Raw genomic sequence first — 27,995 nt, forward strand, 5'->3', positions numbered from 1 at the left:
TTTTTTTTTTTTTTTTCTTTTAAGTACATGTTTAACATCATTAAATAATGTGTTGCTGCTCCAACAGCAGATTTTAGAGCAGTGATTCTTTTTGTCAGTCAGAGCCAGCTTTTATTATGAATGTTTTTCCTTTGTCTTATTGCCTGCATTACTTGTAATCCATCTTTCTTTTACTGAGAAATGCTGAACTTGGTAGAAGATGTCATAGGCAATAATTAATTACAATCTTGTTTGCTAAACCTCACACATGTAATGAGATTTAACTGCCAAATTACTTTTTTTTTTTTTGGCACTTAGGTCAAACCAGTTATTCTCTGAACTGCCTGCTATTGCCAGTGATTCCAAGGCTGATCAGTAAGAAGGATTGTGTAACCTTGCACACAAAAGTTTTGGAATATGCATCTGGTTTAGGGCCTTTCCACCAGCCCCTGCTGGTACTAAGGTTTGACCCTAGCAAAGAGAGCTGCCAGAACTTGTGTTACTACTATTGAACCTGTGCTCCCTATTTACTTCGTTTAACTATGTTGTACATATATGTACATTAACAGTGTGTAAGCACGTTGTTAGGTTAAGAATAAAGCATACCAGAGAGTGCACAAATTGATGAAGGTTTTTTGCAAGCACAGCAGTAAACAAGATAGCCTGTAATCCTTGAATTCATTCACAAATGGCAATAGCTCAGCCGTTCTGACATCTGTGGTATCCTGCAAACTGCTGATTCTCTTGGTAGCTGTTTTCTTCATGCTAACATGAAATTACATTGCTCTTTGTTATAAATAATTTACATTATGAAATGTAAGAGATAGTTACTTATGCCATTTTTTTTCCTGCCTTGGTCTCTAGAATTGGGGATCTCTTCAGTGAGTAACTTGCTGCTTGAAGAAAGGACTAGACTAACTGAAGTTGCGGAATTCAGGTAGGCAATGTTGTCAGTTTACTTTTCACTTTAAATGTTGAGGTAAACATAGATGATAGATCTGTGAATATTTATTGTTATATCAAAACAATCAAAGCATGATAGGGATTTTAACCTTAAGTAGGTTGGATCTGTTTTCATGGTTCTTCTCATGAAGCAGCATTTGAAGTGCCTCTGTGGTGATGAGCCCCTAGATAAGAAGGCCAGCGGAATTATATATGCAGATTTCCTTTGTGCTCATAATAAAACCAGATTAATATTCATATGTAATTTAGACTAACTTTAATAGGAGGCCCAGGTACTTTGTGACCCTCAATTAATTTAATTATTTAAATTGTCTTGTTGCCCCAGCAGACACTGATATTCAAGGTACATGCAGCCATCTATACTTACCTAGATTTTCTTCCTTAATTTTCTTACCAAAGTATATTCTCAATGGATTTGCTAATTATTTTATGTCAATTTCACATTCTTATTTCTTTTTTGAAATAAGGCTTCTAAATAGGTCTCTAATACCTAATTCTTCAATGAGATGACGAAACTCCTTTGGTGTTCCTTGTGTGATACTTTTCAAGGCTTTTAATAATTTAACTTGCAATTTAATACCCTATGCAACTGCTTATCCTGGTTTGCTCAGTTTTTAAGGACCCATGCAGCTTAACTTTACTACTTCCTAATTCCCATCAAGTACACTTGCTTTAGTGTGGTGTTAAATAATGTAGATGAATGGCCACTGTTTTTAATCAGCTGAATTTGCCTCCAGCTAATTTCTGGGATAGATCTATTCCTATTTGACTTTAGTGAGTGATATGATTGCAGAGCATTTATGTAGGGTTAATTTCCGTCGGTTACACGAGCACTGACGGAACAGTTAAACCCTGAAACTACTGCTGGTTCCTTAGGAACTCGTTCAGTACAGCAACTTTAATTTTAGAAGCTTGTGAGTTCTACTTTATTCTTTAATGTTTCATATTTTAATGTCTAAAAATTCAAATGAACCATGCAGAAGAATTCTGTTAGGTACCAGTGCTTCAGGAAATGTGCATAAAGATCTCTTCCGCATGCTGCTTCGTCAGAAAGAGATGTAATTTGTGGAACATATTGCACAATTCTCCTCACTGAGAGCAAAGCCTGCAAAACACTTTCATTTCTCAGGTATTAGGTAATAATCTATTTTACCTTATTCTTTGTGCTTCTGAGCACCATTCATAAAGTATGTCATTTGGGTAGCAGTCAGGCTTGATGCTTTACCCTAAAAACACTCAATGTATACTGAATTTCATTTAAATACTGGTAAATGACTAATATTAGTTTTCTGCTTTCTCCCTTCCCCCATGTTCCTTTGAGAAGTCTGAAGTGTTTTCAGTATGACTGATGATACCAAACATGTTTGGGCTTATCCTTCATGCTGTGCACTTCCTTTTTATGAGCACACCTGGGGATTTTTTGCTGCTCTGATTTCACTGTCCCTTGTAAAATGTTTCTCTCAGAGAGCCCAGGGAAGGAAAAGTCCACACATGAATTGACCCTGGAGAATATGTGACAAGGAGGTGGTTTTACTACTAGCGTAATAGTGAAACTGGAAGTGTAAGTGGCATACCAAAGAGCTGCAGTCTCTCTTGCTGGCCCTGCAGTTCCTCTTCTGGTCTGCTCCCACCTCTGGAGCATCCCTGGATATTTATGTACCCAGCCTGTGAAAAAAATACTTCATTTTAGAATGAGAATTGGGTGTGAGGAGGAAGATTCTCTGTCCTTAAGACTCTGTAAAAAGTGGGGTGAAGGAAGAAGGAAATGGTAACCCAATCAGGAAATTTAAAATTAAACTTTAAAATTACCAATCCCTTAAAACCCCATAATAAAAAAAAAACACCATGTGGAGGCAGGGGGAGGGGGAAGACGAGAAGGCAGACAGTTGGGTAGCAGATGTAGGGGTGATAAGACCAGGTAAGAAGTAGTGATGTTTGAAGAAGATGATTGAGGGGAAAAAAGGAGAATAAGGACTGTACTGCAAGCAGCAGAAGCATGAATGATTGCTGATGCAGGAAGACAAAATGGGAAAGAGAAAGGACTTCTCCTGGAGCACCGGTGTCAGTCAGTGGTTATTGCCTCTGAAGCAGGGGTGGCAGGGAGCCAGAAAAACTCCACAGTGCAAAACATGTGTATTTCATTCCTGTGCCAGAAACAAGTGAAGTGCAGTGGGTGTTCCCAAACTGTCGTATGCCTGTTATGTACATGCTCCAGAAGTGTCTGCAGGAAGCTTCAGTTACAGGTCAGGAAATACAGCCTTCCTGACTTGCCTTGCTGGCAGCTATGAAATTGGTGAGTGTAAAATGTCCATAAATATCTTAACAATATATTTTTTTTCTAGCCTAATAAAACCCCATGCCTGAAGTCCTAATACTTTTCTTCATTTATCTTCGGTGTTTTGAGGTACAAACTGTCAGTTTGAAAGACAGTGATGATAGAGTAATGCATGAGGGCCATTTCCTGCTGCCTCTTGATCTAGAACCCTGCAACTTTTCCTTCCCCTTTACTTCTGCAATTAGGTGGCTGGACTTGCATCTTCACTCACATAGCCAGTATTCCTTGTTGCATGACTCTGACCACATGGTTGTTAGATATAATTCCAGTCATGTGAAGAAGAAGGTGTAAGGCTTGAGGCACTTCATTGTAGTTAGACTATTCCTCATCTGGTCTGATGATACTCTGAAACACGTACTTTAAAACTGCTTAGAGAAGACCCAAAACAATCTGGGGGGAAAAAAAAAAAAATTGAAATGTGTTTTCCGTATCTTATCCATTCTAGTATTTCTGTTTATGACGTAATTCACTAAAGTTCTAAAATACTGCGGTAGGGGAGAAGGTGGAAAAAGATATATTTTCCCCTTCTGGAGGTAGTGTTGAAATAGTAGTGAATTTTAGATAAATGCTTTTATACCAGTAAACAACTTTAGCTTGTCAAGGAAGCTCTTACTCCATTCACATCTTGCACTAGAAGTTTCTGCAGCACTACTGCAGTATAGTGTTGCAGCCAGAAGTACTAGCCTAAAATGTTAGCAGGCTATTAATGCGTTGTGTTTGTCTCTAAATGCCACCACAGAAAATCATGCATGTCTTTAAAATCTGAAATATGTCATCTTCTGCTTCACTTTTGTAGTAAGTGGCTTTCAAATTTGGTTCATGGGCCATCTTTTCTAAGGTTTTAATGGATTTTAGTTTCCTGTTTAAGAAAGTGTTTAGACTTCATCCACCACACTCTCATCAGCTCTGTATGACTCCAATTTAATAATAGATTCATGAAGTTAGAGCAGTGTCAAAAGGAAGTTTTAGTTCATTTATTTAATTGAAATTTATGTACTGTTCACTTTAGGAAAAAGGAGAAAAATGCACGATGTTGGATATTAACATTTTGTTTCATGAAGGATTTGCTTTTCAGTTTAACTTACATTCTGCATGCAACTCCCGAGACCTTTTCACAAATTGCTTGGTGTTTATTGTCTGTCTTCTGTACGTCAGATCTGTAGTCACCCTCCAATGTGCAATGCCTATCCATTCAGAAAAGCTACAAATGTTCATGCATTATATAGCCAAATTAGATTGCTATAGGTATCAGATAATTAAGGGATCCTATTCTATGGCATGAAATAATTTGAGATACTTAATCTATTAATTAAAGTAACTCAGAGGCAGAAAAGAGCTCATACTGAAGTCTGAGAATCTGATCTTTGCAGCCTGGATGCAAAAGTGAACACAAGTGAAGGAGATCTATTTCCCATACTGTATCTAAATCTTGTTCTTGAATTCTGTGTGGAACTTATAACCGTGGCAACTCTCCATTTTCTTTAAAAGAAGAAGGTTAATATTCTTTGTTGTACTAGTGATCAGGTATCAAAAAAGAAAGAGGAAATAACAAGCAGGCTTTTGCTAATGGCCCAGTTTAACTTTCAGGTTCATCTTACTACAGACAATTCTACTCTGCTCTCTTTCTTTGAACCAGCAATTGCTAGAGCATGTTGAAGGACATTTCTAGCTTTGTTTTTTAACATTATGTACAGCTTACTGGATACTCCCTTAATAGGAAAAACAGTTTAAGCTCTGTTTTGAAGGAGGCATGTGTTCTGATAAGCACTTACTCAGGGCTTTGGCACATAGATTCAAAATACTGTCTTGAAAATCTCACCTGTATTCATCTTTGGGCCTGCAGATCTCATGGACATCTTGCTTTCTTCTTATAGTTTCACAGATACCTAATCGACATGTTTACTTATGTCCAAATTGTTGCAGTTTGCTTGAGCTGTTTAATGCTACCTGCTGTCCAGGAGAGACTGATTTAATTTCTTGGAATATGCTTCATTAAGATTGTATTAGTCTTCTGACAAGACACCATTCTGTGATATCATTTCCTTTCTCAAATATGAATGAAGTAATTTCTTGCTACTCCTGCCTCCTTAAAAATGAGCTAATAGCTGCAGCATTTTTCAAGAATCCTATTTCTTATAACTGAGTTAATTCAGAAGAAGCACATCCTGTCTTTTTGTTCTGAAATGTATATCAATCTTTAATACTTCTACTCTTTCTTGATTTCCAGTTATTAATCCTAACAGAGATGTTATCTGTTACTGAGTAAATTGGGGAGGAAGGGTAAGCAGGGAAATATTTCCATTATTCCTGTTGCATAGTAGATCTGTTCCTCTCTTTGACTGGATTATGCATGATCATCCTTTCTTTTGAGGCTGGTTTGTTGAGACTTCGTTCCAAGTATTTGTCAACAGTTACTCTTGTCAGTCAAGTCAGCCAGAGTTAGGTATAAATCATGTGCAGAGGCTGAACTGCATTTCCACGCTACGAGCACATTGACTTGTTAGTATATTAGTTTGAAGGACTGGAAGAGTGGCCTCAAGCTATAACTTCCTTAAATCCCATTGAATTGACTCAGGCAGGAAAATAGGGATGGGGAGTTGCAGTGTCTTCAGTGGGATTTTTGTTTGCTTTAGTTAATATGTGTGAATTAAAAAATGAAGCTGGTAGTGCCAGCCTATACGCCTTTTTAAAAGAGCAATCTTTTAAAGCGAGTGGCAGTATTGTTACCGAAAAGGCTTTTACTCTTGAGGTAGAAATGTGAAATACCCTTTCTTAAAGCGAAATGTATCAGTAGTTGTTACTTATTATACACTTACATGGAAAGATACTAATTTCCTTAGGCAGAGAAGGGAGTGGAGGCATGGAGAGGCATTGTAATTAATTATTGGGGAAGGGGGTGCCAGAGGAATTGTTTGAAATCCAAATCTGTTCTTGGCTAGCGCCTGCTTCTCAAAAAATCCAGCAGGCTCAGAGTAGAAACTGGTGGGTACTTGGCACTTCTGAAAATCTAGCTGCCTAACTTTCCACTTGAGTTTTGTGACACTGCTAACATAAGGGTCCTAATGTGAGACGCCAGAGGAGATGCGCGTGCTGCTGTATTGTATGTTTTCTGCCTTTTAATGAACTGTGACTTGAGTAGTTGAAAAGCCACACTGTGACATGAATCTCAGTAGTTCCAGCTGATTTCAAAGTGCAGATCCCCAGACTAGTTTGTACACAGATGTTTTACTTCATTTTTCTGTTGTAGGGAAAACAAACTTGTGGAAGATTGCTGACATTTTTTGCTGTTAACAGTTAACATGGAAGAAAAATATTATTTACTGTCAAAATCTCATTATGTACCTTCAGATAAGCCAGTCTAGAAAATTATTTTGTTAAGTTCTCTCTTACAAACACAATGGTTTGTTTGTTTCTATGCCCTCTGTCTTCTGCTTTCCATCTAAGTCCTCAATGTCTCCTGCACTCTTTGCCTCTGGATATTTAGGTATTTCAGCAAAGCTTCTTAATGCAGTGGGTTGTCTGTTCTTGTACCATTGTAAGTCCTTTTACTTCCCCTTTTCTTCATTTTTTTTATTTATTCAAAAATAAATCCAAAAAACCTGAACAAATCTCTGACTCAGTTCTTTCATATTGTTTGTAAACTTCAGGTCTGTTTCATGGGTATAGTTTTCTTTCGCTCTGCTCTGCTTTACTTATCCTCTCCCTCTCTGCTTCTCCCCGATCTAACACTATAGCTTTTCCTGTTACCTTTACATCTCTTCCTGTTTCTTTCAGCTGCTTGTATCTCAAAATAGCTGCAGTTAGATGCTACAGAATTTGGTGATACTGTTAGACCCAGAATTTGAAGGCTGCTGGATAACGTGGCAGTCCTTTGAAGTCCTTTGTGGAGTGGCACGAGAAAACTTCTGTTTTAAAAGCCTTGGGGAAAGTTTCTAGCTCTGCAAAAACTGACTGTAGTGCCATTTGGGGATGAGGGACTTGGTATGTGTTACTAATGTAGCAGTGGAGGCTCTTAGATGCTGTTTGTTTACCTCATGTATTGCATTGCTGTGGCTAGAAACTTCTTTTACATAGGCATGAAATGCCTGGGTATAAAGCTTTGTTGCAGAAAAGTCTGACTTCTGTTAAAGTTTGGGGACATAACAACAAAGCATGTGTTCATTCCAGTCTCTAGAGACTAATACACTTTGATTTCCACATATGTTTAACAAAGTCACACAGCGTTTACTTAGCGGAAGCTTCTACAGTAGAATTGCACAGCAGCTATTGCTAATTTGGTAGTTGGGCTCAAGTATGGAAGTGGTTTTTTGTTTGTTTCATTTCTGAGATAGGCAAGAATCTTCTGGAAGGAAGATACGTTCACATATATCCAGAAATAACTGCTTGTTTTGCAGAAACTGATTGTGTTCTGAGGACATGCTCAATAACACAGTTATTAATAACAAGTAGTTATGAAAAGAAAAAACATCTGTCACTTCACAAATTAGGAGCAGCAACTCAGAAAAGCTTCTGAAAGGCTTTTCACTATTTCGTTGTCCTGTTAGTATTTGTACTTTTTAGCAAGTACTTTATTTTTGAGGTCCTGCATTTTCAATATTACAGTAAAATAGGTTAGTCATCAGGAAGTGGAAAGAAAGCATTTTATGCTAATTTTTGGAACTTCTGCAAAAATCTCAAATGCTTTGTGCCTTTCCCCATCAAAGTACCATGTAATGCAGTAATGAGTGAAAGCTGATGACCAATATGCACTGACTATTATTACTGGCTTACCAGCGCTATCTAGATTTTTAAAATGTCTGGGATATCAGTATATTATAAAGCAAGTAAAATCAGCATTTGTTTTGAAGTTGTAGTCTCAAGTAGAGGGTGATAGCTTTGTGCACATCTCACTGAAGCAATTGGAATGCTTGAGATCTCTATAAAAATAATTTATGTACTTAATAGATAATTTAAGGTACTCAAAAATGAATGTACTAGTGACATAAAAAGCAAATTCACTCTTTTGACAAATATCAACATCGTTCAGTACATTGCATGTTCAAGAATTACAGTTATTTCAGTACCACTGTGTGTTATTCTGTAGCTCCTCTCACTCTTACCCCTCTTTATCCTTCTAGTTACTTCTGGCTTGCTTGCTGCCTAATGTGAAACAGAAGTGTTAGTTTATTGTTAATTTGTTTGGGCTTGTTTGTTGTTTTTTTTTTTCTTTTTTCTGGGGGGGGGGAGGTTGGTGCTCTAGTGAATGTGTATCTTTTACACAGAAATTGAAGTTTTGAAGTTCTTCCTACCAGTTGTTGTACCATCCTAGTTACATAGTTGTTCCACGAGAGACTGAGAGGTGTATAAGAACAGGCTAGGTAAAAGAGCAGGTGGAATCAAGTTTTAAAATGCATAGCATTACAGGCAAGCATAGTACATGTACTGTGTTGTTTTTTTGTAATCTGTATTCCTAAATATTTACAAGATATTCACATGGAAGGAAGCCCACAGTTGCAGGCTAGTGCATCACAAATTTTGGATTAGAAGAACAATTAACTTTTATGTTGCATTAGAAGTATTTGAGTCATCATCCTCAAATAATACCAGTTGTATTTTCAGGATCTCTTTATTTAAAAGACTCCTGACCATTCCCTAACACAATTACCCCCTCACCCCTCCTGGGTTATTAATACTGGCAGCTGAACTGCGTTGCTTTTTCAAAATACAAACTTTAAAGAAATTCCTAGGCAAAAACTAGGCTTGTTCATCTCTGCCTTCCTTCGTGCCCATTCAGAAATATTCGCATAGTGTTCAAAGACCGCAGAAGAATTTCCAAGAAGAAGCATGTTAGGGAAGATCTCATCTGTTTCTGAAAAGGTTACTAGGAAATAGACTAGAATGTCTGTGAATATCCTGCATCAACACAGAGTTAAAATTTCATACTCCTGTCTACGATCCTTCCAGTATACAGATCATAATTGTTAGCTGATGGGACAGGTGGTGGCCTTACAGTTTCAGACTGTATCTGGAGATCATCATCCACTGATTCCTTGGGAGTGTGATAAATGCATAACCTTGCCAGGATGCTCTGGTAATCTTATGGGCAGCAAATGCAGCAATTTGCATTGCCTTCTATGGAGACTTGGGTTCCTCAGATCTGGCACAAATCCCAAATACTTCTTTCAACTCTTGTTAAAGAGACAGACATTCAGGTGTAGGACTACTGGTCTGATCACATTAAGTGAAAAACTAGTCTAACCTTTAGTAAAGGCCTAGAAAACTCTTTATTTCCTTTCACCATCTTTCTGTGTAGTAGTCTGACACTCTATTTGAGAATGCTTTTGCATTCCATGTACTCTCTGTATGTACTTATTTATGTAAAACTAATGATCACTTTGGGTTCCTTTCAGTGAAATGTTCTATTTCCGCTGTAAACAACTGCACACAGTTCTCAAAAAACTGTGTTGTATGAGTTAAGTATTGATACTTAGGATTCTCATGGAGGGTTAACTTCTTTCTCTGTTATTTTTCTGCTGTTCAAGAATGATTTTTATTTTTTTTTTTTCCTGACAAAGAGGAGTCCAAAGTGAAAACCAGTTATTTTTGCTTGCTTTATTTTCTCTGACACTAGAAATGCTAATCAGTACTTAATAAGAAATTGCTGACTTTTACAGGCAAGATGGTACCAAAACCAGTCCAAGTAACAATTATGGAATCACAGAATCATAGAGTGGTTTGGGTTGGAAAGGACCTTAAGATCATCTAGTTACAACCTCATACTAGACCATGTCACCCAAGGTCTATCCAACCTGCCCTTGAGCACTGAGAGGGATGGAGCATTTTTCAGTTCTTCAGGGAACCTTTTCCAATGCCTCACCACCCTCCCAGTAAAGGACTTCTTCTTATATCTAACCTGAAATTCCCCTGTTTAAACTCAGTACTTCTTTTCATCCTGCCTGAGCACTTGATCTGATACTGTGGTTATTAGAAAACTGTTAGCTCAGTTCTTCACTGGGCAGAGTTTGAATCCTCTCCTCCCATACATAAATTCTAGCAGAAGTGTCACGGCCCATAGTGAGGGGACTATAGAAACCAGTCTCCCTACTTGGAGGAGAGGTCCTGGAGGAGAAATTGCAATTCATCCTTATTCTAAAGGAGAAACTCTCATCTAAACAGTCATGGGCTCCTAATGCTGGGAGATTGATTACACATGGTGATGACCATGCTGATCCATAATTTTTCACACCAGAACAGTTACAGTACTTAGAGTTGCACTTCAGGCAGGCAAGGATAAAATGGTGTAAGTATCTCTAACCATTTAGGGTAAAACAAAGAGCTGTTTGGTCAATGTATAAATCATTGTACAAGGGCAAAACAACACATGAGCCAAATAACTGATTAGAGTACAATATTGTTTGCTGCGTATTTTGGTGTCTTGTGCTTTTTGTTTTTAATACAAATTGCTCTACAACTCTTTTTTGTGCTGAGTGTACATGCCTTGAACTTTATTAGTTGTTACACAGAGTTCAGAAGCATTTTGTTAAGAAAACTTTCTTTCCACAGAATAGAATCATAGAATGGTTTGTGTTAGAAAGTACCTTAAGATCATCTAGTTCTGGACAGGAACACCTCGCACTAAACCATATCGTCCAAGGTCTTGTTGTCCAAAGTCTGTCCAACCTGGCCTTGAACACTGCTAGGGATGGAGCATTTACCACTTCTTTGGGCAACCCATTCCAGTGCCTCTACCACCTCACCACAGTAAAGAACTTCTTCTTCTTTATATCGAACCTGAACTTCCCTTGTTTAAGTCTGAACCTGTTACCCCTTGTCCTACCACTACAGTCCCTAATGAAAAGTCCCTCCCCAGCATCCCTATAGGCCTTCCTTCAGATACTGGAGGGGTGCTCTGAGGTCTCCACACAGCCTCTTCTCCAGGCTGAACAGCCCCAACTTTCTCAGCCTGTCTTCATATGGGAGGTGCTCCAGTCCCCCGATCATCCTCATGGACCTCCTCTCGACTTGCTCCAACAGCTCCATGTCCTTCTTCTTTTGAGGACACCAGAACTGCACACAGTGCTCCAAGTGATGTCTCACGAGAGCAGAGTGGAGGAGCAGGATCACCTCCTTCGACCTGCTGGTCACGCTCCTTTTGATGCAGCCCAGGATACGGTTGGCTTTCTGGGCTGTGAGCACACACTGAAGCCGGCTCATGTTCATTTTCTCATCAACCAGTGCCCCCAAGTGCTCCTCTGCAGTGGTGCTCTGACTCTCTTCTCTGCCCAACCTGTAGCTGTGCCTGGGATTACCCCAACCCAGGTGTAGGACCTTGCATTTGACTTGGATGAACTTCATGAGATTGACACTGGCCACCTCTCAACCGTGCCAGACTCCTTCTGGATGGCATTCCTTCTGTCCAGCGTATCAACCGAACCACACAGCTTGGTGTCATCAGGAAACTTGCTGAAGGTGCACTGAATCCCACTGTCCCTGTTTCTGACAAAGATGTTGAACAGGATTGGTCCCAACAGCAATCCCTGAGGGACACTGCTCATTACCAGTCCCCAGCTGGGCATTGAGCCATTGACTGCAACTTTCTGTGTGTGGCCATCCACATAATTCCTTATCCACTGGCTTGTCCATCCATCAAATTGATGTCTCTTCAGTTTAGAGACAAGGATGTCATACAGGACAGTGTCAGATGCTTTGCACAAGTCCAGGTAGATGATGTCAACTGTTTTGCCTTTATCCATCAGTTCTGTAGCCCCATCATAGAAGGCCACCAAATTTGTCATGCAGGATTTGCCTTTGGTGAAGGCCTGTTGGCTGTCACCAACCAACTCGTTTTTCATGTGCCTTAACATGTTTTCCAGGGGAATTCAGCTCCCTGATCCTGCCAGGCAAAGAGGTGGGACTGACTGGTCTGTAGTTCCCTGGGTCTTCTATTTTCCCTTTCTTAAAAAGCAGGTCCTATTTCTCTTTTTCCAGTCATTGGAACTTCACCTGAGTGCCATGATTTTTCAAATATGATGGACAGTGGCTTAGCAACTTAATTTGCTAGCTCCTTCAGGACCTGCAGATGGATTTCATCAGGTTCCATGAATTTGTGCACATTCAGGTTCCTAAGATGATCTTGAACCTAATCCTCTCCAGCAGTGGTCCTAATATCTCCATTTTCACAGTTCTTGCCTTTGTCTCCCAAGGCTTGAGCGGTGTGGTCAGATCACTTGCCAGTGAAGGCTGAGGCAAAGAAGTCATTGAGAACTTCAGCTTTCTCCAAATCCAAGGTAGCCAGTGCTCCCATTTCCAGCAGGAGAATTAGTAGGTTTTAATTATTAATTAAAAACCAATAGTTTTCATTTTTAGGGCTTTGTTTTGTTTTGTTTTTTTAATTAATAGTTTTTAATTTTTTCTAATTTATTTAATATTTCTGCTGAAGGTTTTGAATGGAAGCCCTGCCCATACACCTTTCCCCTTCACAGTGGCACAAGTGTGTAAACATGTTCACAGAATGAATCCAGCTGTTCATGACACTAACAATTTAAATTAAGCTTTTGGTAGGTAGTGCTTGACAGTTTACAGTGTTTTAGACCAAAGCATAGGGTGCTCATTTGGTCGTTGTGTCCTTTTCTATTTTTATGTCCTTTATCTGCATGTCCCAGAAAAGGCCAGGACTTTTAAAAACAATTCTTTCTGGAAGATTAGAAGTATTAGAAGACTGTTCTTAGTGATTTAAAAAAAACAAATATCATTTCCTTATTCCTTAAGTTGAACTGCAGTGTGAACTTCCCATCAAGTCACGAACAGAGATAACTGGACAAAACAAACTAATTTATTAATGAATAAAATTAATCATAAATGAGCAGCTTCTGAAGACACTTGCCTGAAGGGGACAACTTGTGGTGGTGGCAGGCAGCTCAGCCAGGGCACCCGATGCCTTCTGCAGCTCTTCATATGTAAATGCTCACTAGTGAGTGCTGGAGTTGCCTGCCTATTTTCTGGTGGGGGCAGAAAGGGGAATGCTTTATTCTGGCGGTGCTCTGCCTGCTCAGAGGAGGAAATAATGGAACCTTTTGTGCCCCCCTCTAAAGACATGTGCTTCAACAGGAATGGGCTGTGCAGCTGCAGCCCTAGCAACAAGGGCCTGGGGAAAATAATGGGGGCAGCTTTCCAGCGGAGGGTTGGCCACATTTGAAGATGAGCCGGTAGCCTAGTATTTAGAACTAGTGTATCTGTTAATTCTCCCTAGGGATTTTTTAAAATTTTTTAATTTTAACCCTTAGACTGAAATCTGTGTGGTTTTTAATATATAGATAGATCAATGACTTAAGACTTGCCAGTGTCTTTGTTGATTACTTTTAACTGTATCTTGGTTTAGGCTTTAGGAATTTTATTGAACATAACACTTTTCTCATAACGGGTAGTAAAAATCCTTGGTTATGGGTGGGATTTGGTTTTTGGGTTTTGTTTTTTTGTAATTTTAGAGTCTTAACTTGATAATGTTTTCTCCTGGAGAATTCACACCTAATTCATTGTTATCAGTTAAACAGCATGAAGGAATTCATTTCAAGCTGATAATTTTTTAGTATAGATGCACAAAATGCTTAAAGATGCAGGGGTTTGAGAAATTAATTTATTGTAAAAAAAAGAAAAAACAAAAGTGTATACTTTCATGGGACTATTTGCGAGATTTGCATTGGTGCTTCCAAAGTGGTTATGCTTATTATGACAGATGTTTTCTAGATAAATTAATGTTAAATGTTTTGTATTTAGGATTCAGTAATCCCATCCATTTACATGCGAAGTCCTGTGAATGAATTGGGATAATGCTACTGATGTGAATTCAGTAGACTTCATTAATTACCTAGCTGTGGATATTGATTCACCAGCCACAGTGCTGGCTGCATGTCTAGGAGAAGAGGGGATGTTTGTTTGAGGGAGAGACTGAATAATGAATACCTTAAACCAAATGATCTGTGGCAGAGTGGCAGACAGAGAGGCCTTTGGGGAAGTGACTGATTATCCTCCATGAAAGGATTGCAGCAATATCTGGCCTTCATGCTGAACCTTGCATGTGAGCCATTGCCCTTCTGTGTGGGGAGAAAAAGGAGAAATCAAATCCACTTAGGACTAAGTGCATCTCGGCAGTAAAGACATGGTGTTACTGCATCATACTTATCTAGTTACTGTAATAAAGAACAGTGGCGTCAAAAGTTTAGTTATTTTAGTTCTGTTTTCCAGTATTTTGAGAAAGACAGTAGCCTTTTTTTTTTTTTTTTTTTTTTTGCAAGGTAGGCGCAATGTTTTGTTGCCTTCCATTTTCTTACCTCTTCTATGCAGTCTCTAATGCCTATGCTACCAAGCTACATGGAGTGGGAAGGGAAAGGTCTGGTACCTGTAAAATATTTGGAGACAGTTTGAGTCCAAGTTATAGAATTCTATGTATTTTTGTGAGAGGTAGAAAAAGAGGAAGTGTTTTGGACTGGGATAGGATTTGAGGCTGTACTTAAATGCTAGATTTAACTACTGTACCTCATGCTCTTTTCAGAAGTTGCTAGTGAAAGCAAAGTTAGAAAAGTAAAGAGCTTAACACCCCTTTTAACAGCCCTTTGCCTTATTTGAGAAGGAGCAGCATAACGGAAAAACATGTTAAAGAGCAACTATAACTTTTATCTAAATGCATATTTTTACACTTCAATCTTAACTTTTTAGATAAAGATTGTTACACCAGGCAAAGGAATTTTTTTGTTCACAGATATACACACGGCGTATTTCACAGCAGATTCAAGGAAAACATCCCCCACCCTAATGACACTCTGAAAGGAAATAGTGAACAGTTGTGTGGCATTGGAGGAGATAGAATCTCATTCAAATAGGGAAATTTGCATGGTAAACTGAATTGTTACCTTACAGATGTTTGACGATTTAGTCAAAGTAGTTGCTGCTTGCTTTTCATTTGATTGGATTTACTTATGTCAGTTCTAAATGCAGACTTGATTGTACCCTCCAGCAAAACCTTAGTGACTCATCTCCAGACCTCTCACTGGAAAGGATTATACAAATTAAATACTATGTTATTAAATAATTAAAAAAAAAATAATTCGCCACAACCCCACCAGCCAACCAATGGAATTAAGACAAATGTGAAGACAGAAAAGGCCTCTTTTTTTCTTCTTTTTTCTTTTTTTTCTTTTTTTTTTTTTTTTTTCTGCTTGTACAGAGAGGATTCCACTGAATTTTACAGCTTAAACTTTCAGTGATAATGAAGTTAGCCAGCAGTTCTGTAGTGTGCAGAAAGAATGCTTACCACAAAGTTTGTAAAGGTCAGTATGAAGATGCTTACTGATTGTATGTACGTCAGACCTATTACAATCTCTTTGTCAAAAGTGGCTGCAAAACTTCTAAGAAGTTCAAGGGAACTGGGGAAAGGCGCAAAGTCTCTAAAAGGACTAAACTGTCAGAGACACCACACTAAACTGTGTCACCCAAGTCTCCATCTGACCTGGCCTTGAACACTACCGGAAATGGAGCATTCACAGCTCCCTTGGGTAGCCTGTTCCAGTGCCTCACCATTCTCACAGCAGTGGATTTGTATGTTAGGAAATTATAATGGTCTGTTGTGGTTTTTCATAACAACACTTGGAGCCAGGATGATCCTTCTGAATGTGTATTTACCTTGTGGTCTAGGGAACTAAATATTCGCCAAGAGAAATTACTCTGATTAAGTAGGTTTACCTGTTAAAAGAGTGGAATAAGACAACAGACCATGGAGAACAGAGTAGGTAGTATTGGCAAAGTATTCTCTTTTTTTTTTTTTTTTTTTCAGGCTTAAGCTTGGAAGCATCTAATGTTAAATCCATCATGAGCTAAGATATGTAATTCACTTCACTGTGACTTGTTCTGCAGTCTTCATCAGCATAGTTTACAAAAGAGGTCTTAGAGGAACCTGACAGTATTCCCTATAAAGAAGAGCTGCATTGGTTGTTGCTGCCGTTTTCCTTATGGCTTTGTCATGTATGTTACAAAAAGATCACATCTTGCCGTGGCTGTCTGAAAGACTTCTGTAGTTGGTCTTGAGTAAAGGAACTTCTATTTCGTTGTTTCAAGTGGTCAAATGGTTTTGACTGATGTGAGAAAAACTTGAGTCTTCATATATATATATATATATATTTATAAAGTTTCTTACTCTCTGCAGCACCATTCTTTTCATAGCAAGGAAACACAAGCATTATGCTTCATATTTTATTCAGGGCTTTTCAAGTTTATCAGTAGAAGTACTATATGTCTAGTGATTGTTTTTGCATGGGATTGTTTTTCCATGGTCAAAACACTTTTTATTTTTCTGACTTCCATTAGGAGTTTTGTTTAGGTCAGAGGGTTGGAAAGAAGAGAACAGTATTTTCTCTGTGTGTTTTGTTTACCTTACTTGCCCACTTGCAGGCGGGTAACTAACATAATGAGAGAGAAATTGCTTGGAGACAGCATGCCCCTGTTCCATACCACAATTGCTGACAATGTTTTCAAATATGTTTTATTGTAAATAATCTCATTTCTTCCCTTTTCCTTCCTCTCAAACAAATTGTCCAGAGCTAGGTTTTTACACTTGAAAGTGTTCATTCAGTGTGGATAAGCAAATACTGTCCGGTAATGTGACAGTGGAATTTAAGTGCCCACAATGGGAAAAAGAATGTGACTTCATTTCTGTGCTGTCTTGTAGTGATAAGATTTTATTTCACACTGCTAACATCTGCTGTAAGTAGATACTGTTTTGGCCATTACAAAATGCAGTATTTTTTCCTCACCATATGTGTGCATGGAGAAGGGTAATATAGAACTTTTTAAGGAAGGGATGAGAAAGCAAGAAGTAGGTAATAGCTGGTAGGGCAGGAAGGTCATGCCAGACTGCACAGAGCAGGAAGCATGGACTCCTCTTTCAACAAAACTTCTGGGAATGTGAGTGTAGAAGGACTCTGTATCAAGAAGCACCTAGTTCAGATACCTTTGAAAGGCTGTTTTTCACCTTTGCTGTATGGAAGAGGTGGACTCAACACAAAAGGGCCTCTTGACTTATTCTTTCTATTTTGTTTTCTAATTTTTGGCTCCTGTCCCCACTGGTAAGGATTCAGTATGTTTGCTTCACAGTGCAGTACTGCAGGGAGAACAGAGACAATACAAAGAGGAGAAACATTACAGTATCTGGCAACTTGACACACCTTGAGGGTTATTGCTTTGTTTGAAATACTGGCAGAAAGATGAAAGGTACACTGAACTCTACCTAATCCCAGTTTCAGCCTAAAAAGCAGTGAAATAGTGCAAGTATCTGGAGGGAAGGGTTACGGAGGAAGATGTTTTATGTTTTCTAATGTGTGGTTCACTTTTCTTGAATTCCTGATTTCTCTGTTAATCCAATATCTTTATTCCACTAAGATTTGAGCTGTACCAGGTAGATCATCCTACAGAAGCTAGATGCATAAATAAGACTGATCGAGATTTTATTATTTATTTATTTATTTATTTATTTATTTAAAATACAGAAAAAAAACCACAAAGCCAAGTAGAATCTATGCATGGGAAAAATATCAAGGTAGATTATGAAGTAGCGAAAATTTCTACAAAGCCTTGATTAATTTTATTTTAAAAGAAAACGTATGTTTTTACTTGGAATGTCATACATAATGAAAATAATGGTAAAAGGCAAGTGATGCGTGATGTCACATCACACATCCACATTCCAGATGCTTGCTTGTACTGCTCCCTGTGTTCTGCCATCTGTAGAATGAGGAGGTTGAGGAATTGTTTGAGAAAGGGAGGAAGAAAGTTGAGGGGGAGGGATGGTAAAGTGTTTGTATAACTCTGAATTATTCATAAATGAAGAGGCACACTTTTAAGACATAGCTAGCTTAATCATCAGGATAGTTTTCTAAGGGTACCAATGGATTCCCCATAACTTGTTTTCTTCAAGTGAGATTTGAATGCGTTAACAAAACATCATGAAACAGACTAGAAATTCAAGATCTTGGTTTTCATTCAACAAAGACATTAATGTCTCTTTGTGTAGAATGTTGGACAGCAACATTGTAGGAGCCTCATCAGACTGGAAGAACATCTAGTCCATTTATCACGGTTTCTATTTGTATCTAGAAATTCTAAAGCAGGCCACCTTCAGTTTAGCTGGCATTTGTCTATGCAACAAAATTTCAAAGTTCAGGGTATTTTTAGCTCTTAATTTTCAGGGGTTTACTTTTTTTTTTTTTTTAATTTGTTAAATGCAAAGTAGTAGAAGCACTTTGGCAGCCACAAATCAACCTATTACTTAACTATGTATTTATTGCCTTCCTTCTCTTGCTTTCCTCCCCCCATAGCTTTAACCATTAAGCTATATACTCATTTAACTTGAGTTAAATTGATTAAAACTGTGTTAGAGTAAGAATGGAGACCTGGAGACTGGGTGTCAGGGTACAGGATTGCTGATTTGCAAACTGCTTTAAAATTGCAATTACCCAGTTATACCAATAATGTCATTTGTGCTTTGGGGCAGATTTTTTTTTTTTCCTAATTAAAGTTCTGTTTCATGCATCCAGCTATCATCTGACAGTGTGACCATGCAAATAAGAATGCCGTATTTAATAAGTAGGCTAGAATAGTTAATACCATGTTTATTCTTTGTAAGTTGACTTCAATTTTTCATTCCTTGGTGAAGACACTCTACTGCTGTCTTAATTGCTCTAAGCAATGAAAAATATTGGCTTGATAGGTAGGGGACTTCTTAGCTGATAGCAACTAAATGAGAAATTCATGTCTATGTCCAGCATAGGCACCTCTCTTTCCCCTTAGGGCAATAAAACCTGTCTGTGAAATTGACACAAAAGTGTCATATGGAAGTGTCTGAGTTGGCTGTGTGTTCTGAACTTCTCTTGAGATTATGATTACTAGTTATTGACAAATAAATGTGTTTTATAATAGCACTGTACACATAAATGCATTTTATGCCTGAAGATCCTAGCATAAGAAAGCAAAAAATATCCAGGTCCTTTGAGTCCAGGTATTTTGTTGTTATTGTTACTGTAACGGAGGCGGTTACTGTGTTTTTGACATCATACGGCTTTGATTCCTTTATGCGAGATGGCAATACACTGCATTGCAGGCTATTACCTTAAAAACAAAATTAGAGCTAGTTCTTGATGCCGAAGTACCACCTGTGCACAAATCAGTTCCCTTTTCCACACAGGTGCCTATGCAGGGTGTGAGGTACAGAGCACGTGAGAGGAAAGGAGGAGGTGTTCAGAATGGGGTTGTGCTGTGAGGTTAGGTGAGTCTGGGTTATGTCTGTATGTGGAAGCTATTCTAGCTAGTCCAGACTACTTTGCTGTAGTCTGCTCTGGAGTCCTCTCTGGCATGGGTACCACAACTCTACTTGTGAAAGCTGTCTTCCATGCAGGCATGTTTGGCACCTCCTGAGGTGCCCACATGAGAAATGGGTTAAATGCAGCACAATGATTATGCATGAAACTACATCTCAGACAAATAAGCACGAACCTCTTCCTTCTATAGACATAGTATATGTAACAAATGGCAAATCTGCTTTTATATCCAGCGTGTTCTTGGTTACTTTTGTCTTTTTTTCTTTCAAAAACAGATGTTCTGATTTCTTTTTTGATGAGGTAGTTTGTGCTAGCATGGTGGTATAATTTACAGATAAAAGACTTTCAAAGACAGAAATTGTAGTGTAAGAATGTAATTGTAACTGAAAGCTACTAGGAAGCTAGGAGGAAGTAAGCAGCAAATGCTGTCTGGCTTTGAGCTAAAGAGTGAAGTACTCTTATCAGGAGGAGGGGATTATTGTGTGGTTGTTTTACAGATGTTTTGCTGGGTTTTTTTATTTGGTGTATTTTGGTTTTTGTGGGGGGTGTGTTTTCTGGGAAGGTCATGTGATGTTGTGTAGCTACTTGATAATCCAAAATAGAGCTTTCCAGGCAGTCTTGGAAAACAAGCCTGATAGGAAGAGCTGGACAGCTTGTTAGTTTTTATTTAATGAAACCAGATTAAAGATTCCAGATAGTACAAGCACTGTGGTTGACTGTGTTCACAACATCTGTTTCTGAACACCTGGTAGCATGATAGAAAATGCTGTTTTTCAAAATGCATTAAGTTGAGAAGCAGATAGCTTTGCTCTGAGTTGAGTTCTAGTGTACAAAATACGTTTTCTACCAACAAGAAGGTTAACGAGCTAGTGACTGTGAAGGTAAAATTAAGAAAAAAAAGTCATGCTGTTTAAATCTTTAAATCAGAGCAGATTTACAACTCTGTGCTTTTTGCTCTAGAATGGCTTGTTTTCCATGCTGCAGCATTCTTGTGTTTAAAGCAAAACCATTTGCAGTGTAGCTGAGGGTCTCAGTCACTGGTGGGGTTGAGGTTGGATCTGGACAGTTACACTCCTTTCATGTGATTCTTAATGTCTTTGGGTGTTTTCTGCCTAACCCAGCTGCTTCTTTTATTAGGAAAAAATACTGTTGTGATAAATTTTCAACCAGCTTGTGTTGAATAGCTGGCATGACGCTGCTTTGTAAATGTCATGTAGTAGTGAATCTGATTTTTATTGTGGGACATGAGCCTTAGTCTAGAATGTATTGGAGAAAGAACAGGAAGTTTGTTTCTAATGCATTATGTGCTTGAAAGCAAGTAAAAAGCAGAGTTTTTAAGGAAGAAAATTAACATCAGATGCATGAGTATGTCAGAGCCAACTGGCTGAAGCACTTTTGCAATCAGAATAATAAATGTGGTGCAGGTGAATCAGGTTTTTTACTGGTGAGAAAAAGAAAACCTTGCTAGTCTATCTGTTACCTCCTCCAGCTTTTTAAAAAATTGACAGTTACCTGCACTGACGGGGCTTGCAGATGCGTGTAACAGCAGTGAGCCCTTACCTAGGGGCAGGGAAACTGAACAGAGATCTCTGACCAAGTGCTTGCTTACTGAGGAGGGCTGGTCTGCCTACAGCGGGCTGGATGCCCAGTGGCTGCTCCCACCCACCCTCCTGTGCCCTCAGCCAAGAAGCTGCTCCAGGTCTGAGGAATGTTTGTATTTATCACAGTTCGTTCCACAGGAGGGTTTTTCAGGTTTTAAGAAACTCAAATTAGATTGAAATTTTTTCTTAAAAACCCCAACACCATCAAACAGCAAACAAACAAAAACCCCACCAAAACTCAGAATTTACAAGGGCAGTTGTTTGTTGTGAAACATTTTTAACTAACATTCTATTAGTAGACTCTTAGGTAAGATTGGATAGTTTGTAACATAGGATACTCCCTGAAATTTATTAATGAAAGTTCTTTAAATTGTTGTCAGACTGAATTTGCATCCAGAAAATCATATCCTATCTGTGATACGCCTGGTTTATAAGAGGACATATTGAAGTAAGATTTGTAACTACATGCTCTGTGGATATTTTCTGTCTATTGTCTATTTTATGAGAATACAATTTTGAATAGCTGTAGTTAATATAATTAGAAGTTCATTGTGGAGTTCAAATACTGTAATCCAGTGGTTATTTGGTGTCAGAGTACACTTTTCACGTTGCCTATTTTATTTCTTTATAGCAAGCCATTGACTAAGAATTGAGGTACATAAAGTTTCTTTCATATTTCTTAGGCAAGCATTGCAAGTTGCCTCTGGTTTTGTCAGCAGCTTTCAGTTTGGGGAGCTGAAATGAACCTATGTAGCATTTATAAATATGAAACTCGTTCGAAAAATAAATCTTAGCTTTGACAAACCTTTATTCTAGGTTTTCCTGCTCACTGGATGCCTGACAATTTAGGTAAGCCATATGCCTGTATACATAGGCATTTTGTAAGAAAGCCAAACCATTTGAGATTTATAGTATTATACACTGGCAGTAGAACTTCAGGTGGCTTCACCACCGCTAAGATATGAACTGCAGGGCATTTTCCAAATGAGCATTTTTAGCAGTAATGGCCTTGAGGTTTTTGTGGGTACACAGGGAACACAATTCAGTGTTTCTTGGCAAGATAGGCATGCCATTTCTGAGGAGACAATTTAGCTTCCTGTGCATTCAGATTTCAGAACAGCAGTAACTATTCTGCTTAGAGTACTTTGTTAAAATGTTTCTGGAACGTTTTGAAACTTGTTTTTTGTAGAGCACTTTGTTTCTTAACTAGGTCAATAATTCTTGTATCTCCACTAAAACTGCAGTTCAGCATTGGAGATTTGTCTTGTGCACCATGTTTTATTATTTAAAGTTGACTATCTGCTTGGCTATTTTTCTTACATACGTTATGATATAGTGTCTTTTGGGTTTAAAATTTCTCTACCTTTTTGAAGTTTCCTAAACTTCATTAACTTTAGTTAAACTTTGATAGAGTTATTCCTGTTGTCTAGTGTGTAAAAAGACTTGTTGCAGGTGAATTATTAAGAGAAGCCATTGTTATGGGGTTAGTTTAAAAAGGGTTTTATTAATGATTAAATTATGATTGTCAAATGATAATCAGTGACTGAATGAGAACTAAATGGTAAGCAATAAAGCAACAATAGAATGGTAATTAAGCAGTTATTTAATCCAGTTTTCATGAAGGGTGAGAAGGAAGATTCTGGTAATTACAGGCCTGTCAGTCTCACTTCAGGGCCTGGTAAAGTTATGGAGGTTATTCTGGAAGTTACTTGAAAACACTTGAGAGACAACACAGTCATTGGTTATAGCCAGCACAAATTCGTGAGTGGAAAGTCCTGCTTAACCATCCTAATTCCCTTTTATCACAAGGGCACCTATTTAGTTGACCAAGGGAAGCCAGTGGATTTTAGCAAAGTTTTTAATACTGTGTCTTATAGTATCCTTCTGATCAGAACATAGAGCATATGGCTAGGCAAGTTCATAATACATTGGATGAGCAATTGGCTGATGGGTGGGCTCAAAGGGTTATAGTACCTAGAGGTCACATCAGGCTGGTGGCCAGTCACCAGTGGGGTTCCCTAGGGGTCGGTTTTAGGGCCAGTACTCTTCAATATTTTTTATAAATTGTCTGAGTGTGAAAGTCAAACGTACATTAAGGAAGTTTGCAGGTGATACTACATCAGGAGGAGCTGTTTATTCCCTCCAGGGTAGAAAGGCCTTGCTGAGAGATCTGGTAGACTAGAGAGTTAGATAATCATGAACTGTATACAGTTTAGCAAGAGCAAGTGCCGGATTCTCCACCTGGGGCAGGGCATATATATGGTTATAAACATATACATACCGGGGGATGAGAGGCTGGAGAGCACCCCTGCAGAAAGAGATCTGGGGGGGTTGGGTTGATAGCAAGTTGAATATGAGCCAACAGTGTGTGCCCTGGCAGCCAAAAGGACTAACCATGTCCTGGGGTGCAGCAAGCAGAGCACTGCTAGCCAATTGAGGTAGGTGAGTGTCTCACTCCACAGTGCTCTGGTGCAGTTCCACCTCAAGCACTGTGTGCAGTTGTGGGCACCTCAATGTAAGAAGGACTTCAGATTATTAGAGAATGTTTCCAGAGGAGGGCGACCAAAATGGTGGAAGGTTTCATGGGCAAGATTTAGGAGGAGCAGATGATATCACTTAGTTTGTTCAGTTTGGAGAAGGCTGAGGGGTGACCTTGTTGCAGACTACAACTTCCTCAAGGGGGGCAGCAGAGGGGAGCTGCTGATCTCCTCTCAACTGATGACCAGCAATAGGACATGAGGCATGTCCCTAAAGCTGCATTCGGGACAGTTCAGATTAGACAGTAAGAAAAAAATTCTTCACCAGGAGTGTGGTCGGTCACTGGAACCAACTCCAGGGAAGTGGTCACAGCATAATGCCTGGCAAAGTACAAGGAGCATCTGGACAACACTCTTAATCAGATAGTTTAGTTTTAGGTAGTCCTGTGAGGAGCAGGGAGTTGGACTTGATGATTTTTATGGCTCTCTTCCAAGCTTGTGATTCTCTAGAATACTCTACATACTCTATGGTTCTATAATACTTCTAGGTCTAGTGTAAAACATCATTTACCTTGTTACTGGTATCAGATGCTGGTTAAGGAGTCTCTCAACCTCAGATGCTGGTTAAGGAGTCTCTCAACCTTAAGTCATGTCCCTGCTCAAGGGGGAGATCACTCTTGTCTGGACTGTTGCTGCACAGAAGAGATCAATGGGCTGGGGGACCAGGGGAGGGGCAGGGAGTAGGGCTACAGATACTTACATTTTAAAGTGATTGCTTATGGTTAAACCCTGCTGTGGTGTATCTGCAAGTATGCAGCTGTAGCAGTTTGTTTTGTCTAGTCCCAGCTTGGGCTAGTACTGTTAGTAAGACATGGCCTAGATTCCTTAGTCCCTGTGAAGATAGGGACTATCACAGTTCTCAGCGTTTGTGCTGCAGGGCTGACTGCAGTCAGACCTCCTTGTTGGTGATGCCTGAAACAAAGCACTCTTCACTTAGAGTGCGTGCATCCATCACAGGCTTGCCAAACAATAGACTTGATCTGCACTTCAAAAAAAAAAAAAGAAATACCTATCACAAAATGAAGTGTGTTCCAGGTTTGAAAATGCACAAGAAAGTCTAACTGAAATTTTGAAGAAGCTTCTTCGATGCCTTGAAACTAAATCCTGAAGAACTTGGGGGTGGGGAGGAATAGATATGGGAATGGGGAAGGTTATGAGAAAGTGAAAAAGAGCTCAGCCTATGTAGATGCTGAATGTTGTCCTTTGTCTGGCAAGAGTTACTTGCAGCTCAGGTTTCTCAGGATCTGAAAGCAAAAAATATAATCGGCGCATTAAAAGCAGTGTCAAAGTCCCCACAAGTGCCTGATCTGCTAGGTGGAAAGGGAGGCAAGAGTGCTTCTGCAAGTGCACTGCTGTGGTGAGCTAAAGTTTCTGATTTAGAATTCATGCATGAAGGCAATTTCCCTGTAGGTCATGTTAGTTTAAAATCTCTGGGTTTTTGTACAGATTTTTTCTTTCAAAAAACGAGACTGGCAAGTGACTAAACACTTCTCACTTCCTTTGAGAACCACCAGTTGCTACAGCTCCAAGTGTATGGAAACAGGCACCAGCATAACCTCTCTGTTGGTTTGGTCACACCTTAATCAGCTGCCTTCCCCCTCATTTCTTGCTGCCACTTGACTGTATGTGCTAAGCAGCAAGATGAAATAGTATTGCTACACTAGGGATTTAAACTGAAAAATACTCAAGAAGTCTGAAAAATGCACTCTAAAATTATAATTTTCTACTTAGCAGCTTGAAACAAGTGATAACTGTTCAGAGCCTTTAAGGGAAAAAAGTGTCCTGTATGGAATGATACTTCCATATCAAGAATTTTTTTTTTTTTTTCATGAAAATTGAGAATAAAAACTGGTAGTAGTCCTGGTTCCGATTTTGTGCATACATGAGCATGTCATAGTGCATCATGTCATGACGTGCCATAGCATGGCATGCCTAGTTATGACCTTGTGCATGCTTTGCATTTTGATTATTTTTTTTTTCTCTCCCTTTCTCCTTAAATAGTAGTCTGAGCTTTGGAGCAAATCTAGTTAAACACCTGCAGTTATTTTCTTTCTCTTCCTGTGGTTTTATTTGCTTCAAGTAATTGTCAAAGAGCGTTGTTACTGCACTTCCTGTTTGAAGCCACTGTGAACAGTATGCAAAGGATATAGATGGCTCACCCTTAAAAGGAGCTTTATATATGATTTTTTTTTAAAACAGCGTCAGCTCTTAAGCAATATAATTAATAAGCAGGTTTATTCTAAGTGACCCTCCACAGCATGAAGCATATTCCTTTCTGGATCAACTAAGGTAAATAAATGTTCTCTATCCTACTTTTTGCCAGTAAATATGAAGAGCTTGGAGGGGAAATTGATCTCTTTTTTTGCCCTTCCTCCTGTCCTGTTCTGTTTATTTCCTACAAAAATGTTAATACTGCTTTAATAAGAAAAACTGCTGATACTGGAAGAGAATGTGCTCCACCCCTGCTATCCATTATTGCAATGTTTGCACTTAACTGCCTTAATGACTGGTATTTAACAATAAGCTGTAGTTGTGGGTTTCATATTAAATCAGCTACTGTAGAATAAGCTTTGAGTTCTGAATCTTGGGTTTCATTTCAAATTTTAAACAATGTATCTTTTTTAATATCTTAATTCCTTCATACTACTTAAAAATTTTATAAATGTTATGAAATTGAAGTTGTACATAAAGTCTTAAAATGTGACAGCCTGTGTGTTCTTGCATTATGAATTGTACGCCCTAAATTAAGTCTCATTCAGAGTTCAGAAAGTTTAAATGGGCAAAAGTAAATAGGTGCTTCACCATTCATTGATGACTAACTTTCTGGTTCAAACAGAATAAGCACCTTGTCTTTTCAGCATGAGTGGTATGGTTTTCTGCTCTGAGCACCACAAACTGTAAAGAGCGAAAACAAAGAGTGGTAGAGCTATTGTCTTGAACTCTCTTCTTCAGCCTCATCTTCATCTGGAAAGTCTACACAGACAAATGCAGCAATACATGCAAACGGTGCCATATTAAAAACTTTGGTCCTACAAAGTAGAGAACTAGCTGTGAAGTATATGTTTTGGGATCTCATTAATTGCAGCTGAGTTTGGAGTGCAGTTCCAGGTTTCGCAGGAATACTTTCTCAAGAGAATCTTAGTGGGCTGTTACTACATAATTACCTGACTGGTAGCTGTAGGTCAGTATGGTGCTTTCTTTTTTCTTTCTTTATAACCAGTAATTTGAAAAAGAACAGCAGAATTTCCCTGTTTCAACTTGTTCTTTAAACAAATAATTAGCAGCATAAGAAAAGGCCTAGTGTGTTGCTATTGACCTTGCAGCGCTGATATGCCTTTTGACTTCAGTTTAATTGCTTTTACTTTCAATTTTGGTGCGGCAGATTTGTACCTGATCTTTTATATTAACTTGGCCTTGAAAATCGTTTAATAGAGTGGGGGTGTATAAAATTGCAGTGCTTCAACAAATAGTGCTAAGTTTTATTTGCTTTTTAAGGGGTGCAGTTACTGTCAGTTTTCTCCAGAATTACAGATAGGTTCTTCCACCATCTGTTTTTCTAATTAAAAGGCAACAGATTGAAAAACTGCTTGGTACTGCTTGTACAACCATGGAGATAAAGTCAAATGTGGGGTTATATAGGCTATAAAAGATAATATACATTTTTAAGAATGAACATGTTATCAGACTATTATCATGATCTCTAGCTTCACTTTGTCATTCAGCAGCTTCTGATGTGAAGAGAGAAGTCAGTTGCAAAGACAACTCTGTCCTGGAGGACACAAGTCCTATATGCTGAGAGTATCTGGGTGGAGAAGGTCTTCTCCACCCTTGGGTATTTTGTAACCAGGAAAATTCTTCCAGGCTCACGAGAGCGTGGTCAGGTCCTTCAGGTTTTTTTCCCAGGGCTTCAGCTCAACAGTGCTTAATGCTGCAGTGAGCTGGAGGAGAGAATGCTAACTATAGCTGAACAGATGAGGAGATGGATCAGCAGAGGAGATTCCATGCCATTTCTGTCTAAGTCTTCTGTACACAGGTGTAACAGCAGGATGGAAGTTAACCCTTTGTGAGAACAAGAATTTGTTATGTTAAATCTCAAGTTTATCAAAAAGAGACTGTGGAGAAGCAATGATACAAGTGTCAGACTTTCAGGAGTTGCAAATCCAAATATTGGGCCGCTCATGCAGCAAGAGAAGTCCACTGTGATGTGTCAGTTTACAGCTGTGGCAGGTTACAATGCATT

The 27,995-nt window shown here is 38.8% G+C and overlaps 1 protein-coding gene across 2 annotated transcripts in view; it reads left to right on the top strand.

Moving 5' to 3' along the window:
- CDC42SE2 (CDC42 small effector 2) overlaps nt 1–27,995 on the top strand; it is an 81,836-nt gene that overhangs the window by 17,985 nt on the left and 35,856 nt on the right. Inside the window, exon 3 of one of the 2 annotated variants that reach the window (XM_057411228.1) lies at nt 844–916. The gene's annotated coding sequence lies outside the window, so the exon portion shown is untranslated. Of the gene's footprint in view, nt 1–843; nt 917–26,025; nt 26,045–27,995 lie in introns of those variants that run through there. The other variant, XM_057411229.1, reaches the window with a different exon arrangement.

This window comes from Pezoporus wallicus, unplaced genomic scaffold (genome assembly GCF_028554395.1).
Source record: "Pezoporus wallicus isolate ANWC-B61680 ecotype Strahan unplaced genomic scaffold, APGP_CSIRO_Pwel_v1 contig_8185, whole genome shotgun sequence".
NCBI classification, from domain to species: Eukaryota; Metazoa; Chordata; class Aves; order Psittaciformes; family Psittacidae; genus Pezoporus; species Pezoporus wallicus.